Raw genomic sequence first — 20,637 nt, forward strand, 5'->3', positions numbered from 1 at the left:
GTGGAGCTGTGTTCATTTTTCGGTTCCCCTCCACCAGCTGTAGGTGGATGTCCGTCAGTGCCCTCAGGCTGCAGATCTACTGCCCTTTCCCCTGCAGTTTCTGGCTTCCTTCGGGGAGACAGGATGTGGGCCAGGATGAGTTTTGGGGTGACTGCTGCTCAGCCCACCTGCAGATTAAGATTTCTGTTTCATAGAGGAGATGGAGGAAATGGAGTGCACAGAGTTTTGGCCCCAAGGAGAGAGCTTTCTCAGGATTCTTCTAGATCTTCCTTAGAGTGCTTGGTAGTGTTCCTGGAGGAAGAGCTTGCAAGAAGGTCTGAAGTCCCATGTCTGTGTACCCTAGGGGCTTTACACTCTCACATTAGCCCACACTTTAACCATTAACAACAGGTTAAAAATTTCTAGCTGAATCTTTTTACCAGCTTTTATGACAGTTGGCTGTCTGTCCCAAGTAAACAAATGCTTGACTTCTGTTTCTCCAAGGAGATGGTTATCTCTCTCCATAGTTCACATTAGTTGTTTCCTCATGATGGGTTCAGGAAAAATTGTTAATGTGAAGTTTATCTAGCTGTTGTTGTTATTAGGTAGGAGCAATGCTCTTTTCATCTTTATCTTGAAACCAAAAGTCTGTGCTATTGTAATTTAATAAATATTTTATGATTGGGAAAATTTCCTTAGGAAAATGAATACTTGCTAACTGCCCAATTTCCATGATAGTGTAAGACACATGCGTTCCAGTAAAATGAGGCCTTTGATTGATGAGCAGCTCCCCAGTGGGTGAATCCCTTTTAAGTGGAGGGCTGGCGAGGACATGGCCGGGCAGGAGTATGGCTCATCTGGAGAAAGGCAGTGGCGGGGGAGTAGGATGTTGGGGCGGACTGGAAGGAATCTGGAAGGCACAAATGAGAAGACCTGTAGAGCAGCTTGGTTAATGGAGACTGGAGGGGTGGTAGGTCTGGACTCTTTCTTAATTGGGATACGTATGAAAACACTGATGGTCATATTCTCTGAGAAAGGAACTGAAAAGGGAATACACATTACTTAAAGGAAAAAATTCCTGTTGTTGAAAGAACAAAACATGTTAAGGGTTAACAACAGTGGATTCAGGAGTCTAGGCCAGGCCTAAGAGTTGTGAGAATGCTTGAAAGTCTTATGAGTTATTATAGAAGTTTTAGTCACACCAAATTTTCTTTGGGTGCGAATCTTTTAAAATGTCTTAGATTTGAGGAATTAGTTTAGTGAAATGTAACTTGAACAGCTCAGAAGGTTAGAATGAGTGGTATTCAGCTTTAACAATAATCTTCTGATGGTCTGTGCTTACATCACTTCTGAGAAATTATTTGATATCTTTATAATAGATAAATTTTACAGCCTTGAGTGAGCAGTATACACTAAAAGAACTAAGAAGAATTTTTTCTTTAAAAAGAACTCTGGTTAATCACTCTAAATGCAACTGAGCAGCATAGTTTATATCTCTTAAAAATTTGAACAGCATACTATAACAAACGCCCATGCACCATCCTTACCCATAGCTTAAAAATAAAATATTACAAATACTCTTTTTCATGTATAATTGCTTGTAATAGCAAAAAGACTGGCTAACTGTGTTATGTTCATATAACGGAATAGTATCTAGCAGTAAAAAAGATCTAGAGCTATAGATATTAAGATGGATAAATTGAGGGCTCACTCTTCTCTTTCATCCCAGAAGTAACCATTTTCCTTTATTTAGTGTTTATTATCCTAAAAAATGTATTTATATTTTAACTACCTGTGTATCTTCCCCTAAATTATATATTTATATTTTAATATTTTATATAAATGGTATCATATACTATGTATCCTCTATTTCTTGTCTTTCAGTTCTATGCCAGTGAGAATTATCCATCTTAATATCTATAGCTCTAGATCTTTTTTACTGCTAGATACTATTCCATTATATGAACATAACACAATTAGCCAGTCTCTCTTTTTTTTTTGCTATTACAAGCAATTATACATGAAAAAGAGTATTCATTTTTGTGGCATGTATCTCAGAATAAAATTGCTTCTATCATGAATGTAAGTCCTTATGAGATACATGTTTCATCTTATGAGATACATGTTTCATAAATGTTTTCTTCCAGTCTGTAGTTTGCCTACTCATTTTCCTAATGGTTTATTCTGATAAGGAAAAGTTTAAAATTTTTGAATAAGTCTAGTTTGTACATTGTTTTATTTTATTGGCTGATTTCCGTATCCTATCTAAGAAACCTTTGCCCACCCTAAGTCACAAAGATATTCTTTTATGTTTTATTCTATTGGATATGTCATTTGCAAATATCTTCTCCCATACAGTAGGCTGCCTTTTCATTTTGTTGATGGTTTTCTTTGCTATGCAGAAACTTTTTAGTTTGACATAGTCCCATTTTAGAGTTTAATTAAGTTAAATCTACCCTTACCATGTGACTCAGCATTTCTGTGCCTAGGTATTTCCTAGGAGAATTGAAAATGTACATCCCCAAAAACACTCACACGAGAATGCTCATAGTAGTTTTGCTTGTACAGACAAGACCTTAAAATAACCTAAATACCCATCAATAGGACAATACATGAACATTTTACTCCTTTTATATGATGTTTAAGAATGGGTTAAACTAGTCTATAGGGACAGAGCACAAGCTGCCTAAGGATGGGTGGGAATGACTAACAGGAAGCCCAGGGAAACCTTCTAGGATGATAGACATGTTCTGAATTAGACCGGGGTGGGCAATGCTTCCAAAAATGGTCCTAACAACCCCTTCTCCTCTATAGGCTCTTTTTAGTGTGACCTTGTCACTCACCCACAATGGTTTCTCTTTCCAGCAAATGTGTTCTGCTGACCTTTCTTGGCCAACCGGATGAAGGAGTGATGCTGTATGATCTTCAAGGCTGGGCCTTCGCAGGACTTCAGTGTCATCTCTTGGACACTCCTCAGCAGCCAGCTGCCCACGCAGCAGGTGAAATGGTCAAGGCCTGCAGCCCCAGTGCTGGCTGGTCCCCACTGCCAGCCTTTTAGGACCTTCCAGCCATCCTAGTCACCAGCTGCACCACGTGAAGCAGAACAACCTACCATAAATCCATAGAGTCTTCAGAAATAATAAATTTTCTTAAGTTACTCAGTTTTGAAGTAATTTGTTATTCAGCAGTAAATAACTAAAACTTTTAGCCTATTAATTGTCTGGGCATGTACATTGGGCAAAACCTGTAGGATTATATACTTACATCTGAGCATTCTACTGTGTTAATGTAATCTAAAAACAAACTTATAAGCAAAAATAAAACATAAGCATGTTAGTTAATTATAAAAAACCAATGCCAGTCATCATATAAACAGTAAAAATTTAAAGTTGATGCTATGAAAATCAGGAATTAGAAAGGGGTGGGTATGATTCAAAATTGCTTTGAAGATTTTAGTTAATTTGATATATAAGAAATTAAACCAATGCAAATTTTGGGAAAGATGAGAACAAATAGTTTTATAAACCTAGGAAACTCCAAGGACTCCATCTGACAACATGAGAATTAAAAAACATAGTGAGGTGACTGGATTAACTGGTAATATGCAAATGCTAATGGCTTTCTTTACATAAACAATAATCAGTTAGAAATGAAAATAAATACCCAATTTTCAATGGCAACAAAGGTGTAAAACAGCAAAAAAGCCACTCAAACCAAATGGAGAAAAGTCACAAAACACTACTGGAATTAAGAAAATATGAGCTGAGATACACTGTATACTTGGTTGGGAAACCATAATTCCATGAAAATATTAAACTTTGCAAACTATGTATGTGTGTGCACATGTGCACGCGCACACACACAGTTCCATTAAGAATCCCAATATTTTATGAACTGATTCAAATCACCTTACAAGTTCATAAAGTAGAGCTAAGATACTTCTGAAAAGTAAAATGGGAATTTCATATTTCCTTTATCAGCCACTGAGATTTACCATATAAACCTATTGAAATAACAAGTATGATTTTGGTATAATAGCAGGCATAGGAGTCTGGGGGCCATGCACAATCTTAGTGCTCGAGAACTGACCCATGACAAAGTTGGTCTTTCAGTCCAGGTGTTCACTTCACATACGATGCTGGGCTAGATTACTTTATGTCTGAGAACAAGGCAGTATAAGCTTCCAGCCTTCACGTACATCAAAGTGGATTCTTTTTTTTAGTGTTTTATTAAGGTATGATTGATATACACTCTTATGAAGGTTTCACATGAAAAAACAATTGTTACTACATTTACCCATATTATCAAGTCCCCACCCACACCCCAGTGCAGTCACTGCCCATCAGTGTAGTAAGATGCCACAGATCCACTATGTGCCTTCTCTGTGCTACACTGTTCAAGGTGGATTCTTAACAGGTGTGAACGGAGGCATTTTACTGGGAGCTTTCTCAAGGGCACATATATATAAAATATATATATTTGATAGGTCTTTAATCACATTTTGCACATGGAGAGACACTCATGGTTTTACATGAACACCCTACTGGGAATGAGAAAAACACTGGCTCCACACACGCGCACACGCAGCGTTCTGACCGCATCCCCGTGTCACCTAAATGCTCCCATCTCCAGAGTGTGCAGGCTGCTGCTGCGGGGATGCAACAAGAAGAGAGGGTGGAGAAAGGGAGGGGAAGGCAGGGAGGGAGGAGCGCCAAGGTGCTGAGGCGCAGACCCCGGAGTGGGGTGCGCGGTCTGACGCGGAGAAGGAAACTGTACTAGTCGCTATTCCTGTCCTTACTCAGCTTGCAGCGCAGACGGTGTGTCTTGTGGAGTTACCAAGCTTCTCACTGGATGTTCTGCAGAGCTCTGCCTCAAGGGCCTGGCTAGCTTTATGTTCCGCCCTTGGAAGCCTGAGCATTACCTTTGGGGGTCTCGTAAATAATCCCCCTCTTCTTAAACCCGCACAGAAGGTTTTGTTCCTTGCGGGTCTGTGTAGCCTAAGCAGGGCAGCTCCTTGCCCCACTGCGATACGGTGGGAGGCACAGTCAGGCCAGGCCGCTGCCAGAGCCAAGAGGCAGCCTTAGCAACCACCGAGCCTTGAGCCAAAGCAGTGTGCGGGCGCACGGGCACACAGGGGGCGCACTGGCACACACCGGCCAGGCGAGGAGAGTGGGAGGCAGAGCTGCCTTAGGAAGTGCTCAACAAGGAAAAGCAGACTGCGGAAATGAAGCATATCTCATGTATTTCTTTGATTCTAAAACATACTTTTTGCCCTTCATGGTTTGACACCTGTGTCGTCAGGATGGGTTTCACAAACACCATCTGCTGCTCAGAACTTTGACCTTGTCATGAACAAACTTGGCCACGCCTGCCCCTAGTGCTGCTCCGTTGGCTGAGCTGGATGTGTTATCAGAGCTACAAATGTTGAGTTTGGTGTTGAAAATATCTTCAGACAGATTTCACAATGATTTGGCAATCAGACAAAAGAGCCGTTGTGTTTGCCGAAAAGCATGGAAACGGAGCAGTGGAGCATGTATTTTATATTACTGAGGCAAAAAATTTGCTGAAGAAATGATTGCCATTTCACCTTTCTTTCAAAGAAACAGCCAAGTGCTTTAGAAACCCATGTGGAAGAAACTGTGGTACACTTAGTTACTGAGGTAAATGCACGAGGGTGCTGCTAAAAAATAAAAAAAGAGCACAGCCTGTTAAGCTAGAATGCAGCCCTAACCATGTTCCTGCTCAGGGTGTGGATTGGGTGTACCAGCCGCTCGATGCCCCACAATGCATTGGTTCCAAGGAGGCTGGCAGTCTTTTCTGCCTTCAGATGCACTGTAGGTGGGTCATAAGCCAGGTGCATTTGCCTCAGTGAATGTACAGCCTCACCTGGATCTTAAGGCACCCAGAAGATGACCTCTTCACGTGGTAATTAAGGAGAGACGGGGTGAGGGTGAAGGGGTCGCTTTAGAAATGTTATTCAAATGGAAAGCAGCAGCAGCCCCAAGTCTTCCTGGACACCTGAGACACGTGAAGCCCAAGTTAGCGCAAAAGGAGAGCAGCTGTGCCACCAGTCTGGATGGGGAGACTGGATTCATGAATAATCCTAAAAAACTACAAGGAGTCTGTGAAAATATGTGCATCCAGGGCTGACAGTGTGGCCCACAGAAGGGCCCCTCAAAATACCTCATGAAAGGGCTTTTATGTTTAAATCAATTTGGAAAATTGTCCCTTATCTCTGCTCCTTTGGGATTTATGCTGGATATTAATTTATCAAACATTTTTGTAAATCCTGTAGTAGGTAACCCATGTCAGCCACAATTTCCCACAGTCACTTGACCACAGAACTTATCCAATAACACCCTGACAGGCTGCTTAGCCCAGGGTCTACTGACCACAGACGCCAGGGCAGACCTTGAGGGAGAGGAGGACCCTGGGGGGTGGCCGCCTTCTCTGCACATTCCCAGCGGCCGTCATCTGCAGAGCAGGCATTTCTAGCAACCTTGCAGAGGAGTAGTGGGTCAGCAGACCAGCAGGGCCCGTCCTGGCAGTATGTCCCTGGGCTGTGTTGCCACCTGCAGCACATCTGGGCTCAGGCTGTCTCAGGCCTGAAGGTGAGGCCTAGCACCTACATCCTGGGCATCGTCTGGCAGTAGCCCACTGCAGCCCCAGAGTGCAACCTAGAGCACGTCCACAGGGAAAAGGTGAGGGTGCCCCCATTCTTACCCAGGAGAACAGCCTACACGGCCTGACCCCAAGTCCAGGCCCGCAGTATCTGCCCTGCTGCACAGTCAGGACTGGGCCGAGCTGCTGGGGTCCTGCCGCCCTTGGGCTGCTTTGCCCACAAACTGCAGCCCAAAGGGCTGACACAGTGCAGTGGGCATAGGGACACTCACACAAGGCCAGCAGGGCTTGGCTCTGCCCTGAGCCTGGAGGCTTTTGGTGTGAAAGGGAAGGAAACCCCAGTAAGGCTAGATGCCACGCAGTGGTGGCCAGGCAACATCGCAGAGGGTGTGCTGGGAGCGCCAAGGGCCAGGGAAGAAGAGGCATTTCAGCAATTTCCATCTTCACACTTGTCCTTATCCCACTTCAAATCACCTGCTTCTGAAACATTCCTGCTCAGTGATCTTGCCCAGAAACAGTAAAACTGCTCTTTCTTTAGTACCTAGAATGTACCTGCACATGGTAAAATTAACCCTAGTCAAAGATTTTTTCTATTAAGACTATAACTCCTAGGTTATTTCAAATTTTCTAGTATATTTTTGGAAAAGATCTGTGGAAGTGAGATTTCTGGGTCAAATAATGATAGCATAGCCAAAACAAAGGCTCTAAATCAGTGTCAGGGTGATCTCTGGGGTACCACATGCAACTGGGGACTTCAGTGGCTGGAGGCCCAGGGAGGGAGGACAGGGACCCACTCAAGGAGGATGGAGGCCCAGGGGGGAGGACGGGGACCCACTCAGGGAGGATGGAGGCCCAGGGGGGGATGGGGCGAGGTCATCCCAGGAGGGCCCGTTTCTACTGCATTGGCAAGAGGGCTTGATGCCTGGGCCTGACCTCACTATGACTCTCTCTCCTCCCCATCATTATCAGGACTGTGCGTGTTTATGCAAAGGGATTGTGAATAGGCAAAATACAGAAACAGAAATTTCACAGAAGAGGATATAACCAAATATTCAATTAACAAATGAGAAAAATGCTCAATCTCATTCATCCTCAGGGAAATACTGATTAAAACTACGATATTCCTGTCTACGCTCTGAAGAACAGCTAGAATTAGGAACAAACTGTTGTTGCCATTCTGTAGAAACGGGATGGAAACTCACCCCAAGTTGGTTCAGAAGTCAAGGGTGATGATGCCGCCCACCCACCAAGAGGGTATGAGTGAGTTCACAGCGGGCATAGCGCAGCTTCGGTGTTGTCATCATGGTTAATAAAAACTGTGGCTGTGGCCGGGGTGCGAGCCCCGTGCGTGGTCTGGACTTCCACTGGCGCAAAGGAGGGAGCACCCGGGCTTTCTTCTCAGCCCCCCAGGTGGGGCAGGGAAGAGCGGGAATGAAGCTTAAATTGTGTCAGCACCAAACATGGAAAATGAAAATTGTCGCGTGCCCCGTCCTCGCCGGCAAGAACAGCATGCAACAATAGCAGGATTCTTCTGCAGAAAGCTTTATTCTTCAGCTCTTTGTGAAACAAATGAGTTGGGCAGGACCCAGAGGGGAAGGAGAGGCTTGCTTATATAGTTCTCATGCTCTGACCTGGTTGGTGCGGCTCCATATGCCTTATTAGCATATCAATTTGGTGGGTCTCATTGGTCCTTATGCCAAGGCGCAATTAGCATGTAGTTTAGTGGTGTGGGATGATTTGTCATTAGGAAGTTCGGGGCCTTCCGGCTGCCCTGCATTGGGCGCTATTTTCTGAGCGCGGCTGCCAACATCTCCCCCTTTTTTGTCTAACAGAAGCTCAAGGTGGAACTTGCCAGCAGAGGCGGAGACAGAGGCCTGACCTCCATCATACTTCCTGATGCCCCCTTTTTGGAGAGGGGTTCTGGGCATCTACCCCTATGCAGTCAGGCATGCCTCTCAGAGGGGTCCAAGACCTCTTGCAGTGCTTTGCCTCGCATCCTCTGGCTGGCGTTGGGACCGCTTGGTATAAAGGGTTTGGACCTTTTTTCTCAACTCTCTTGCACCATGAGCTTCTTAAAGAAAGCTGTGATTAAGCATTGAGGTACTCGGGCTTGGTGCAGTGCTACATGGGCTCAGGGTGCAAGAGCTACTTCAAGCTAAAGCCGAGCTTCCTTCTTAAGCATGTTGAGCCACACTTGGGGAGAGGTGCCAACGTCTAGCGCCATTAGGGCTTGAGCAAGGATCACTTTGTCCTGCTTATGTTGGTTGCGGAGTCTGCATAACAACCAGAGTAGGAGCATGAGACCTCCAAGCATGAACACGCCCATCCCAGCCATGCCCGCCCACTCCTTGACGTGGGAGAGAGCTCTGAGGAACTAGGAAGAGAGTCCTTCTGCTATGGAGATATCTAGACGGGTGGAGTTGATGTGGATTATTTCTCGCCGCAGCTCTTCTAGTGTCCCATCGAAGTCTTGGGACCAGTTTCCTGAAAGATACTGGGACAGGTCTCGTGACAGATTAGCTGCCCGTGTAAAATTTTCATATTGAATGCTAGTGATGCAGAGAGCACGATATTTCCGCTCACATCCCAATTGGGCCATCTGCCAAAGCACCTCCATTTGTTCCTCTACAAGGTCTATGCGCTGATTGAGGATCATTATTCCTCCTTTCAGTTTGCCATCAAGTGTGGACTGTTGGTCCAGGGCAGAAGCTACTGAGGGTGCAAGGTTATTGAGCTCTGTAGCCGATTTGATGGAGGTGTCTAAAGCTATACCAGCGGCGGTGGCTGCGACCGCGGTCGCGGAGATCAGGAGCACTATGGCGGCTGTAACGCCGAAATCGCGCCTTTCTCAAAACAGAGTCATGGTGTTAGGGGCGTCTACGGGAACAGGGACTCAACGGGGGATGCGGACTACCAAAGCATTGGTAAAGTTACGCGCATCCCAACACTGAGACAGAAAGCAGGTTTCATTGGAGCAGGAGTCAAAGCTACTATTGGATAAGATAAACAGAAATGGGGGGTATACGCATACTGGAGAAGGTGGAAAAAGGGAATTAGGTGACTCTGGACCTGATTTTGCTGAACACGTGTAGTTCTCGTTGTTATGGGTCATGGTCATGTTCCAGTGTGCGCGCGTGTGGTTGTTCTCGCACCAAAAGGTGATATTTTTTACACCGATTCCCCCACCCTGGAGGGCGGAAAAGGGGGAGAGGTCGGTACACGAGCCATTGACTCCACACAGCATCCATTTATGGAAGGGGTTCATGCTCAGCTGCTGACGAAACTCGTCTTCGAGCACCTTTACTGGCCATCAAGCCTCATTGGCTGGCCGTCCCTCCATATCTGGGGAGATGGTAAACTCCTGCCTCTCAGTTGCCCACGTTACTACAGTTGACTGACAGTCAGTCCAGGGCCACAGCTCTCCCTCATAGTCGCCCACACAATGGGAGGCATATTTGGGTTGACGAGGCCTGTCGGTGGAATTGTTCCTGGGAGAGTGTACAAATGTGCCATTGATCCAGAGAACCATCTGGTGGATAGTCATGTTCTTATAGGGCGGGCTCCCTTCCTTATTAGGCCCTTCAAATTTAGCTGACATAACGGGGAGGCCACTGGCCTCTAGAATTATGTCACTGAACCATCCGTATTTCCTCCGTTTCAGGGAGATACAGCCAGCTAGATTCTGAGTGGTGAAGCATAATGACCCATTAGTTACGAAGGATCGGTTTTCTCCCAACGGGGCTGTTAGGGTGTCCTTTTCTAGGTAGGGCAAGTTCATACTAGAGTTGGTGGTGAAAAAGCGGGGAAAAACGGCTGCATTGAAACGGACAGGCATAGGCTTAGGAAAGGCAGACAGGATTCCCCATCTCAATACTCCCTGAGTCGGGGTCTCCAGTGTCAGGAGCAGGGTCAGGAGGTACAGCGAAGTCATCTCCTTTGTTTAGGACTTTCCTCGTTAGGCGCTCTGGGATCCAGAAGGGATTTTCTTCACCCTGGGGGAAAACACACACAGCTCCCCTGGATCTGATTATGATTGGATCCGGGCCCTTCCATTGGTTAGATAACACGTCCTTCCATTTTACTAGTTCTTGTGGGTCTTTTGGCCACTGATTATGGCGATCCGCTGCTGTATGGCCTTGAGCATCCAGATTTAAAAAATTTATAGTGAAAAGTGCTAGGGCTATGGCAGTTTTTGGTGTGGGGGGTATATCTTCAATTCCCCCTTTTTGTTTAAGTAAATAGGATTTGAGCATGCGGTTCGCGCGTTCCACAATCCCTTGACCCTGTGGGTTGTAGGGAAGGCCAGTGATATGTTTTATCCCCATGTGATGACAAAATTGAGCAAATTTTGTAGAGGTATAGGCTGGGCCATTATCTGTTTTCAGAATCTGTGGTAACCCCCATGCGCTCTAAGCTTCAAGGCAGTGCTGGATGACATGGGAAGCTTTCTCTCCTGACAATGGGGAGGCAAAGATGACTCCTGAACAAGTATCCACGGATACGTGTACGTATTTAAGTTTCCCAAAAGGTGAAAAATGCGTCACATCTATTTGCCAAACTTGTAAAGGCCTAATACCTCTGGGGTTGATCCCAACATGAGGTGTGGGAAGGAAGCTGCAGCAATGTTGGCAGCTAAGGACAATGTTCCTAGCTTCGGCCCTGGTTATGCTAAACCGCTTGCGCAGTGTTTCGGCAGTGACATGAAATTGTGTGTGGAATTTTGAAGCTGTGGTGATAGGGTCTAGCAGGGGAAAAGCTATATTTCTGGTTGCGAGGTCTGCCAGGTGGTTGCCTTGGGTCATAGGCCCGGGAAGGCTTGAATGTGCTCTGATATGAGTTATATACAAAGGAGATTGTCTATGAAGTAGTGCTGATTGTATCTGTTTGAACAAAGTGGCTACTGGGCTGGACGCTTTGATTAGCCCGGCCACTTCTAGAGATTTGACTGCATTAACTACATAACAGGAGTCAGACACAATATTTAAAGGTTCAGGAAAGATTTGTAAGACCTCTAAGACTATGCGACATTCCACTATTTGTGGAGTGTCAGGCGTGTAGCCTTTTGTCACAACTTTGCCATCATGGACATAGGCACCTGTGCCTGTCTTAGACCCGTCCGTGTAAACTGTTTTTCCATGAGGCAGCGGGGTTAGGCTAGTGACCCGAGGAAATACTAGGAGATGATTTTTGGCGAAGTTGATGAGGGTATGTTTAGGGAAATGATTATCAAAGGTTCTTGAGAAACTGTAAGCAAGTATGGCTCAATCATCGTTCATAGTACATAATACTTGTATCTGTTCTACGCTGTAAGGGGTTATAATTTTAGCTGGAGCCTCTCCGAAATGTGTCATGGAGGTTTTTACTCCTCTCAAAGCAAGTTTGGCCACGGCTGCCGGATAGTACTCTATTGTCTTAGCCTGAGAGGCTTGGGGATGAATCTAGATCAGTGGGCCGTGCTGCCATAAGACTGCTGTTGGCAGCTCTGGGGTGGGAAGGACACACAACTCAAAGGGTTCATTCAATTGCACTCTATTTAATTGTGCTGTCATCAAAGCCTGTTCTACTTTGCGAATGGCTTGTAATGCCTCAGGTGTGAGGGAGAGCGGTGACGTTAGTTGTGGGTCTCCTTCTAGGATTTTAAACAGTGGTGTCAACTCAGTGGTGGGTATCTTTAAGTATGGGCGCAACCAATTAATATCCCCTAGGAGTTTTTGGAAGTCATTCAAATTTCGCAACTGATTATGTCTTATCTCAAGCTTTTGGGGGCAAATTACATCTGTGTAAATGGTTGCTCCTAGGAATTTGCTAACACTAGATTTTTGGACCTTCTCGCTTGCTATATTCAGTCTCCAATTTTCTAGGGATCTAGTGAGATCTATATATGCTTCTTCTATTTCCGCTGGTTGTGGGGAGCAAAGAAGGATATCATCCATGTAATGGATGATCTTTAGCGTGGGATAGGTCTTACGAATTGGGTCTAGCGCCCGCTGAACATACAGTTGACATATGGTGGGACTATTTGCCATTCCTTGAGGGAGGACCTTCCACTGAAATCTGGCATCGGGTTGTTCATGGTTAATAGCTGGCAAAGTAAAAGCAAATCTTTCTCTGTCCTTGGAGCTTAGAGGTATAGAAAAGAAACAATCTTTAATATCTATTATGAGCACTTTCCATTCTTTGGGTAAGGCAGAGAGGAGTGGCAGTCCCCGTTGTACGGGTCCAAGCATTCTCATTTGAGCATTTACTGCTCTTAGATCATGAAGCAACCTCCATGATCCTGACTTTTTCCTGATTACAAATATGGGTGTGTTCCATGGGGACACAGAGGGTTCTAGGTGTCCCACTTGGAGCTGCTCTTGCACTAAGCAATGAGCTGCTTCTAATTTTTCAGAGGATAGGGGCCACTGAGGAACCTATACGGCCTCCTCTGTGAGCCAAGGTATGGGCATGGCATCTTCAATGGCCCCTATGAAAAACCCAGGCCGTGACGGTCATTCTTTACTTTGGGCAGGATGGGCTCTATGCGTCCCTGTTGGTGTTTTCCCAGCCCCTTGCCAGGGATGTATCCCATGTCTATCATCATGCCTTGGGCGGGGGTGGAGTATTCATTAATGAGTTTGAGGCCTAAGTCTCTCATGACATCCCTCCCCCATAAATTGACCGGTAGAGGGAGTACATAAGGGGTGACTGTACCCTCTTGTCCTTCAGGGGCTCGCCATTTCAATGGTTTGGCACTAATTGAAGGGCTTGACTCATATCTTAAACCTTGTAATGAATGTGAGGATTGGGTCACAGGCCACTTGGAGGGCCACCAGGTTGCAGAGATAATACTTTTATCTGCTCCAGTGTCTAGGATTCCCTCAAAGCTCTTTCCCTCTATTTGAAGAGTTAATTTTGGTCTGTCTGCTAAATCTAATACTATGAAGGCTGAATCCCAGTCAGAGGAGCCGAAGCCCCTTTCTCCCCTCTCCGTGTTGGTAGCAGGATAATTGGCGTGGAGACTAGGTAAAACTAAGAGCTGGGCTATGCGGTCTCCCGGAGATATAGGGTAGATTCCTCTAGGGGCCGAACACATGATTTTTACCTGTCCTTCATAATCTTGATCTATGACTCCGGGATGAACTACCAGGCCTTTCAATGCAGCAGAAGAGCGCCCTAGGAGTAACCCAATGGTATTTGGTGGTAGGGGGCCTTTAAAGTCTGAAGGGATAGGCTGAACTCCCATCTGTGGAGTCAACACTATTCTGGTGGTGGCACGGATGTCCAATCCCGCGGAACCTGAAGTGGCTCTCCTTGGGGGGCCTGGTTGTTCCCGAATGACACTTGCATGCTGGTTGCCCCATATATTTGCGGGCCCTGGTGACGGGGGCCCCTCTGGGCGTTTTTTGGCAGTTCTAAGGGTTTCCCTTCTATATCTTTAATAGACCGGCACTCATTGGCCCAATGCCTGCCTTTCTTACACTTTGGGCACAACCCAGGGGTCTTTTGGGTTGTTTGTTCTGAAGCTGGGCTCCTACACTCTCTCTTTATATGTCCTAATTTCCCGCATTGAAAGCATTTGATACTTCTGTTAGTGATCCTGGCTTGTTTGTGGCTCTGTAATATGGCTGCGGCTAGGCCCGCATTGGTGAGTGGCCCTCCTATTTCTCTACAGGCTTTCAACCAGGCGTGTATCTCTTTTTGTTTCCAGGGTGTTATCGCCTGTCTGCATTCTTTGGTACATTGTTCAAATACTAATTGCTCCACTAGGGGCATTGCTTGTTCCTGATCTCCAAATATTCTGCCTGCGGCCTCCATCATACGAGCGACAAAGTCAGAAAATGGCTCGCTCGGCTCCTGAATAATTTTTGTCAAATTGCCTGATACTTCTCCTTTGTTGGTGAGGGCTTTCCATGCCTTGGCAGCGCACGTGTTTATTTGTGCGTATACCTGTAAGGGGAAGGCGGTCTGGTTGGCTACCCACTGTCCTTGGCCCGTCAGCATATCATATGACCACGCAGGCTGTCCTTCGGCCACGTTTGCGCGTGCCTGGGTCATACTGATATCATGCCACAATGCCTTCCATTCTATGTATTGCCCCATACTATAAAGGCATGCCTTAGTTACATATTGCCAGTCTGCGGGTGTCATGGCTGTCTCTGTTAATCTCTCAACTTGTGCTATGGTATAGTTGGCACTGACCCCATACGCTCGGACGGATTCCGCTAAGTCTTTAACTTGTTTATGACTCAGGGGTTGGTGAGAGCGTACACCGTTATCCTCAAATACAGGAAACATTTGTCTAATTGCCTGAAGAGTATCTGGGTGGCAAAAGGAGAGTGCGCCACTCACGTAAGGTGGCGGGGCAACGGGCGTCGGGGGACACCCTACTTTCATTTTTTCCTTGGTCTGCTTTTCAACTTTGCTGGTTCCCTTACTTCTGCACTCTGCGGTTTTATTTTCTTCCCCTTCCTCTGCGGACGTTAATTCCTCCTCAGATTCCCTATTGGAGAGTTGGAGGTTCCTCAACTCTTTCCAGGGGTATTTACTATTTTCTCCGAGGCGATCATCACTCGCTTCTCGGGGCTCTTTCGCTTTTGCCCTAGGCGGGCTTTCTCCCTCACTCTGGGGTTTCTTTACTTTCGTTTTTGTGGCCTTTTTTCGGCCGCGCGCGCTCTCTGTTTCCCGTTCCGTTTCTGACATGCTCTCTTGGATATCTGTCAATGCTCTCTGACCTTCTTTTATTACCTTTTCACATCTCTCATCTTGCAGACAAGCTCTAATCAGTTTCTAGAGGGGCCTGGTGCCTCCCCTCAGGCTACCCTCCTCCTCCTCTCTATCAAGATCTTTCTCCAGATTGTCCCAGCTCGGGATTGAGAGGGACCCTGAACAAATGAACCAGGGGGCTACACGGTCTATCTCCTTCACAAAAGATCCTAAGACTTTGCTGGAGACCTTCAAGTTTCGCTCTTTGAGAGCTGTCTGCAGCGCCGTGACTAATGACGGTGCATTCCCCATGGTGCCTCCTTATTTACAGAGAACCATCAACCATCATCCTAAAAAGCAGGGGCCTCTCGGAACTTACCCCTCTGGGTTTTCTTCTGACCTGCAGTTCTGAATCCTCTCCAGATGTCTGAAGGGTCCTCCCTGTGCCAGTGATGTTCTGGTTCCCGGGTTTCGGCACCACTTGTCGCGTGCCCCGTCCTCGCCGGCAAGAACAGCACGCAACAACAGCAGGATTCTTCTGCAGAAAGCTTTATTCTTCAGCTCTTTGTGAAACAAATGAGTTGGGCAGGACCCAGAGGGGAAGGAGAGGCTTGCTTATACAGTTCTCATGCTCTGACCTGGTTGGTGCGGCTCCATATGCCTTATTAGCATATCAATTTGGTGGGTCTCATTGGTCCTTATGCCAAGGCGCAATTAGCATGTAGTTTAGTGGTGTGGGATGATTTGTCATTAGGAAGTTCGGGGCCTTCCGGCTGCCCTGCATTGGGCGCTATTTTCTGAGCGCGGCTGCCAACAGAAAATCAGGCTCTTCATTCAACAGGCAACAACACGGAGTTCCGGCGAGGACGGAAACACCTGGAACTCTCTTGCCCTGCTGAGAGGATTTTGGAAAACTCTTTCATACTATCTGTTTGAGCCTCAACTTCCCAATTTAACATTCTGCTCCCTTAGCACCCCGGGTTTGGGTGGCCTTCCTCTGAGCCGTGGCTCTGCCTTTATCTCCCACCACATCCTCACCTCTGGTCCCAGCTGCACCGAATGACCTGACACTCCCTGACACCCCCTGAGGATGTTTCCCAGCCCCACCTCCCAGGAGCACTCTTCCCAGATCCTTCATCTGACCAGCTTCTCACTTAGAAAATTTCCCTGACCTACTAGCCAGGCCTTGACGTCCACACTATAAGGGTCCCCTGGTGCCTGCTAGTACCCCCTTCAGAGTGTGTTTCCTGCAGTAATGCAAATACTTATTTATTTGTCTCCCCCTGTTAGACTGAGAGATCCCAGTGTTTACTTTGGCTTCTCAGTCTTTATCACAGTGCTTGGTACATAGTGAAAAATCAGTAAATATCCTCTGAATTGTGTTGAGTGGTAAAATAATATGGAATCGGGGTATGGGTGCTTTATTCTATTTTCTTTGCTCTGCTTTTTTATTTCTTTTTTAGAAAACATAAGATGGGACAAGCATTTTTTTTGCTCATTTTATACCTAGACTATTGAAGCAGAAGATGCCCCATGCCACCTAGTTCAAATTCCCACTACTCACTGCATGAGGGAATTCTTTCCTGCTAAGTCTGGCCTAGTGAACTGTTCTTGAATATCAATATCTGGGAGGTCAATATTTGCCCTCATCTTGAAAATATGGATGCACATTTTTCTTAGCAACTAAAAGTTTATATGAAACTATACCAAAATACCATTTTTAAGTTGATAAAACTAGCAAAGATTCAGGGCAGGTGAAAATGTATTAAATCTACTGTCCACATGTAAAAGAATAAAGTTAGAGCCCTATTTTGTACTACATAAAAGAAATGACTTAAAATGGATCCAAGATCTAAATGACAGAGCTAAAGCTGTACGATCTTTGGAAGAAACACAGGATAAATAATGATAGTAAGAATAGATAAGCTGGACATCATCAAAATGAAAACCTCTTGTGCTTCAAAGAATACTGTGAAGTGAGAGGACAACCCACAGAGTAGGAGAAAATTTTGCAAATCTTGTATCTGATAAGGGACTTGTTTCTACAATATACAAAGAACTCTTACAACTGTACAATGTGAAAAGACAACCCAATTAAAAACTGGCAAACTTTGAATAGACACATCACCAGAAAAGATGTACAAATAGCCAACAAGCACATGGCAGACACACAATGTTATTTGCTATCTGTGAAAGGCAAGTCCAAACCATAATGATATATTAATTCATACTCACTAGAGTGGTTACATTTAAAAAATTCAGGTAATAATAAGGGTTGACAAGGATGCAGAGAAATTGAGGCTCACCCATCCCTGGTGGGAATGTAAAAAGGTACAGCCACTTTGGAAAACAGTCTGGCAGCTCCTCAAAAGGTTAAACATAGAATTAAAATACGACCCAGCAATTCTGCTCCTAGACAGCTACCCAAGAGAACTGAAAAGATGTATCTATACTACCTGCATGTGAATATTCATAGCAGCAATATTATTAATAAAATTGCTGGGGCCTCTGGGCTGAGGTGAATGGGAGGTAGAAGTGACAGCTGAGAGATGTGGGCTTCTTTCAGGGCTGATGGGAATGTTCTAAAATTGAATTTGGTGATGGATGCATGCCTGTGATTACACTAAAAGGCACTGGACTGTATTCTTTAAATGGGTGACTTGCATGGTCTGTGAGTTATGTTCAAAAAGTTGTTAAGAAAATGCTTTAAATGTACTGAAACTATCACTCTACTCTCTTATATGTTTTTAATGGGTGTAATGCTTGATACAATTAACTTGGATAGTTTTATCCAGTGTGTTAAAACGTGTCTCTTTTGATCCATTTATAAGGAAAGATATATATCACATTGATAACAGTTAAAATGATAAACACATTTTCAAAAACTAGAAAATATTATAATGAGATTATAGTTGTACTTGCCAAACTTAAATGTGTTACATGGAAAAGTAGTTGTAGTCATTACTCATCAAGGAAATATGCAAAGTAAAACCACAGGGAGACACCATTACGCACCTGCTAGTATGATGACAACGAGAAAATGACAATACCATCCCCTGGTGAAGGAGCAGAGCGCTTTTGCAGCTGGGAATGCATAGCAATTCTTTGCAGAACAGATGTGCAGTTCCTTATACACTTGCCATATGACCCGAGAGTCAAGAAAACTTATGAACACATGACAACCTGGACATAAATGTTTATAGCAGGTTTATTCGTAAACTCCCCAACCTGGAAATTACTGGAATGTCCTTCAGCTGAAAAATGAATAAACAAACAGTGGTACAGCCACACACTTAAATACTGTTGCACCGTAAAAAGAAAATAATATGGACTCGTGCAACAGGATGAGTCTGAAATTCACTAGGCTAAGATGAAGAAGCCAGATGCAAAGGCTTCATGCACACAGTCCCATTTCCACGACACTGGGAAACAGCAAAGCTACAGGGACAGAACTCAGATCTGTGGTTTCCAGGAACTGGGAGGAGGGGAAAAGCTGACTGTAAAACTGTGCAAAGGGAGTGTTGGCTGATGGAACTGAACTCCTCTACGCTGACTACAGTGATGGTCACGTGCATTTGTCACGTGTTTGTCAAAACTCACAGAATTAGATACTAAATAGAGTGACTTTACCTATATATAAATCTTATTGCAATAAAAAGTTTCAAAAGATAAGTGTAAAAAGATTAAATATGCTAAATTAATACAAGCATATTTTTAAAAATTTGTTTACCATATTGTTTAAAATGCTTATCAGATATGTAAAAACATGAAAACATGCTTATTATATGCAATATGTGAAAAAAAATCTAGTGATTATATTATATAATTACAATGCAAATACAAATACTGTGTTCAAAAATTCTCACACATTAGGGAAAGAAAGACAGAAGAAAATTAACCAAAATGTCAAGAGTAGTCATTTATGACTGAAAGGAGGAAGAGGACCATGGATGAATTTTCCCCCCATTTTTCTACCTTTTAAATTATATTTAATAAGTACGTATTGTTTTTCCAAAGAAAATGACACATTTATAAAAAGGAATATCTGAGAGAATAATCCTTCTCAGTATAAACATTTGCTCAGAACTTTAAGTATATTGGTCTAAGTAAGATGTTCATTTTGTCAACAAGCCACTATTCCTTGTGGCTTTTTCTCTGCAAAATGAGAGGAATTCATTTGAAATTTTTCCTACTCTCACCTTGGAGGCAAAATAAACAAATGGCAGCCACGTCTTGGTGGGGGAGGGGACTCACAGAAGCAGGAGGGCGTATCTGGACTTTGATTCACATTCTCGATCAAATATTTTCTAGTTTCATTTTTCCCTCTCAGGCTTTCACTCTCCTTGGGGAGGGCAGCGATGGAGGAACCGGAATGGGGAAGCATGAGGCCCCCTGAGCTGCCAGCCAGGGCGGCAGGAGGGTGATGGCTGCCGTGTATGCACAGACCACGGGCTCCCTGGCCTGGAATCCTAGCACCCTTTACCATGACACAGACTATATAGTCCAGGCCTTCCTCATGGTCCTCAAGCGGCCATGATATGACTCCTGCCCATCTCCCAGTCTCATCTCCGGGAATTCCCACTGGTCAAACCCACAGGAAGCCCGAAGGACAGGAGACTATCAAGGTCAGACGTCAGTGCACTGGGGAAGACAGCAGAGCGGAAGGGCTGGAAAGGGGTCTGGAAGGGAATGAAAGATCCCACACAATAATTCCCATAAACAAGGCGGTGCCAGCTTTTGGAGCTCGTGTTACTCATGCAGGCAATGCTCTTTCAGGGTCTGTGTTTGACTTGCCTCCTGGGGCCACAGGGACTTGGAGAGGGGAGGGGTGCAGTGGTGCTGACGCTCCCTCCTCCCCCCCCCCCCCCCCCCCCCGCCCCAAGACACTCCCTGCACTCCATGGCCATCAGAAAATGCCTCAGTAAGGTGACGGGGATTTTCATTCCCTCCAGCACAGGCACCCTGGGGACCCGGAGTCAAAGAGCATGCTCCATCCAAGGCAAGCTTCTTAGTCTGTGGGGGAGGCTTGCTCATAACATCCCTGAAACTTCATCAAGGGCCTCTTGATCATCAAGATCCATTATTTTAAAAAATTTCTTTATATATCGAACATCTGCAACCCATGAATATTTAAAGACAATAGAGTGAGTGATGTGTGATGAGGGGGTGCATGTGTGTAGGAGGCCAATGGGTCTTGCCTCCTCCTCCTCCTCCTCCCGGCAGCACCCGAGGCACAGTGCAGAAAACAGCAATAGAGTCTCGGATACTGTCGTCTTCACTGCATGGGCCGAGAACTCCATCCTGACACGTCAGTCCACGTTCACACTGGGCTAGACTTCTGGTCTGGGCTTT

The sequence above is a fragment of the Manis javanica genome, chromosome 15 (assembly GCF_040802235.1).
Source record: "Manis javanica isolate MJ-LG chromosome 15, MJ_LKY, whole genome shotgun sequence".
In the NCBI taxonomy this organism is placed as follows: domain Eukaryota; kingdom Metazoa; phylum Chordata; class Mammalia; order Pholidota; family Manidae; genus Manis; species Manis javanica.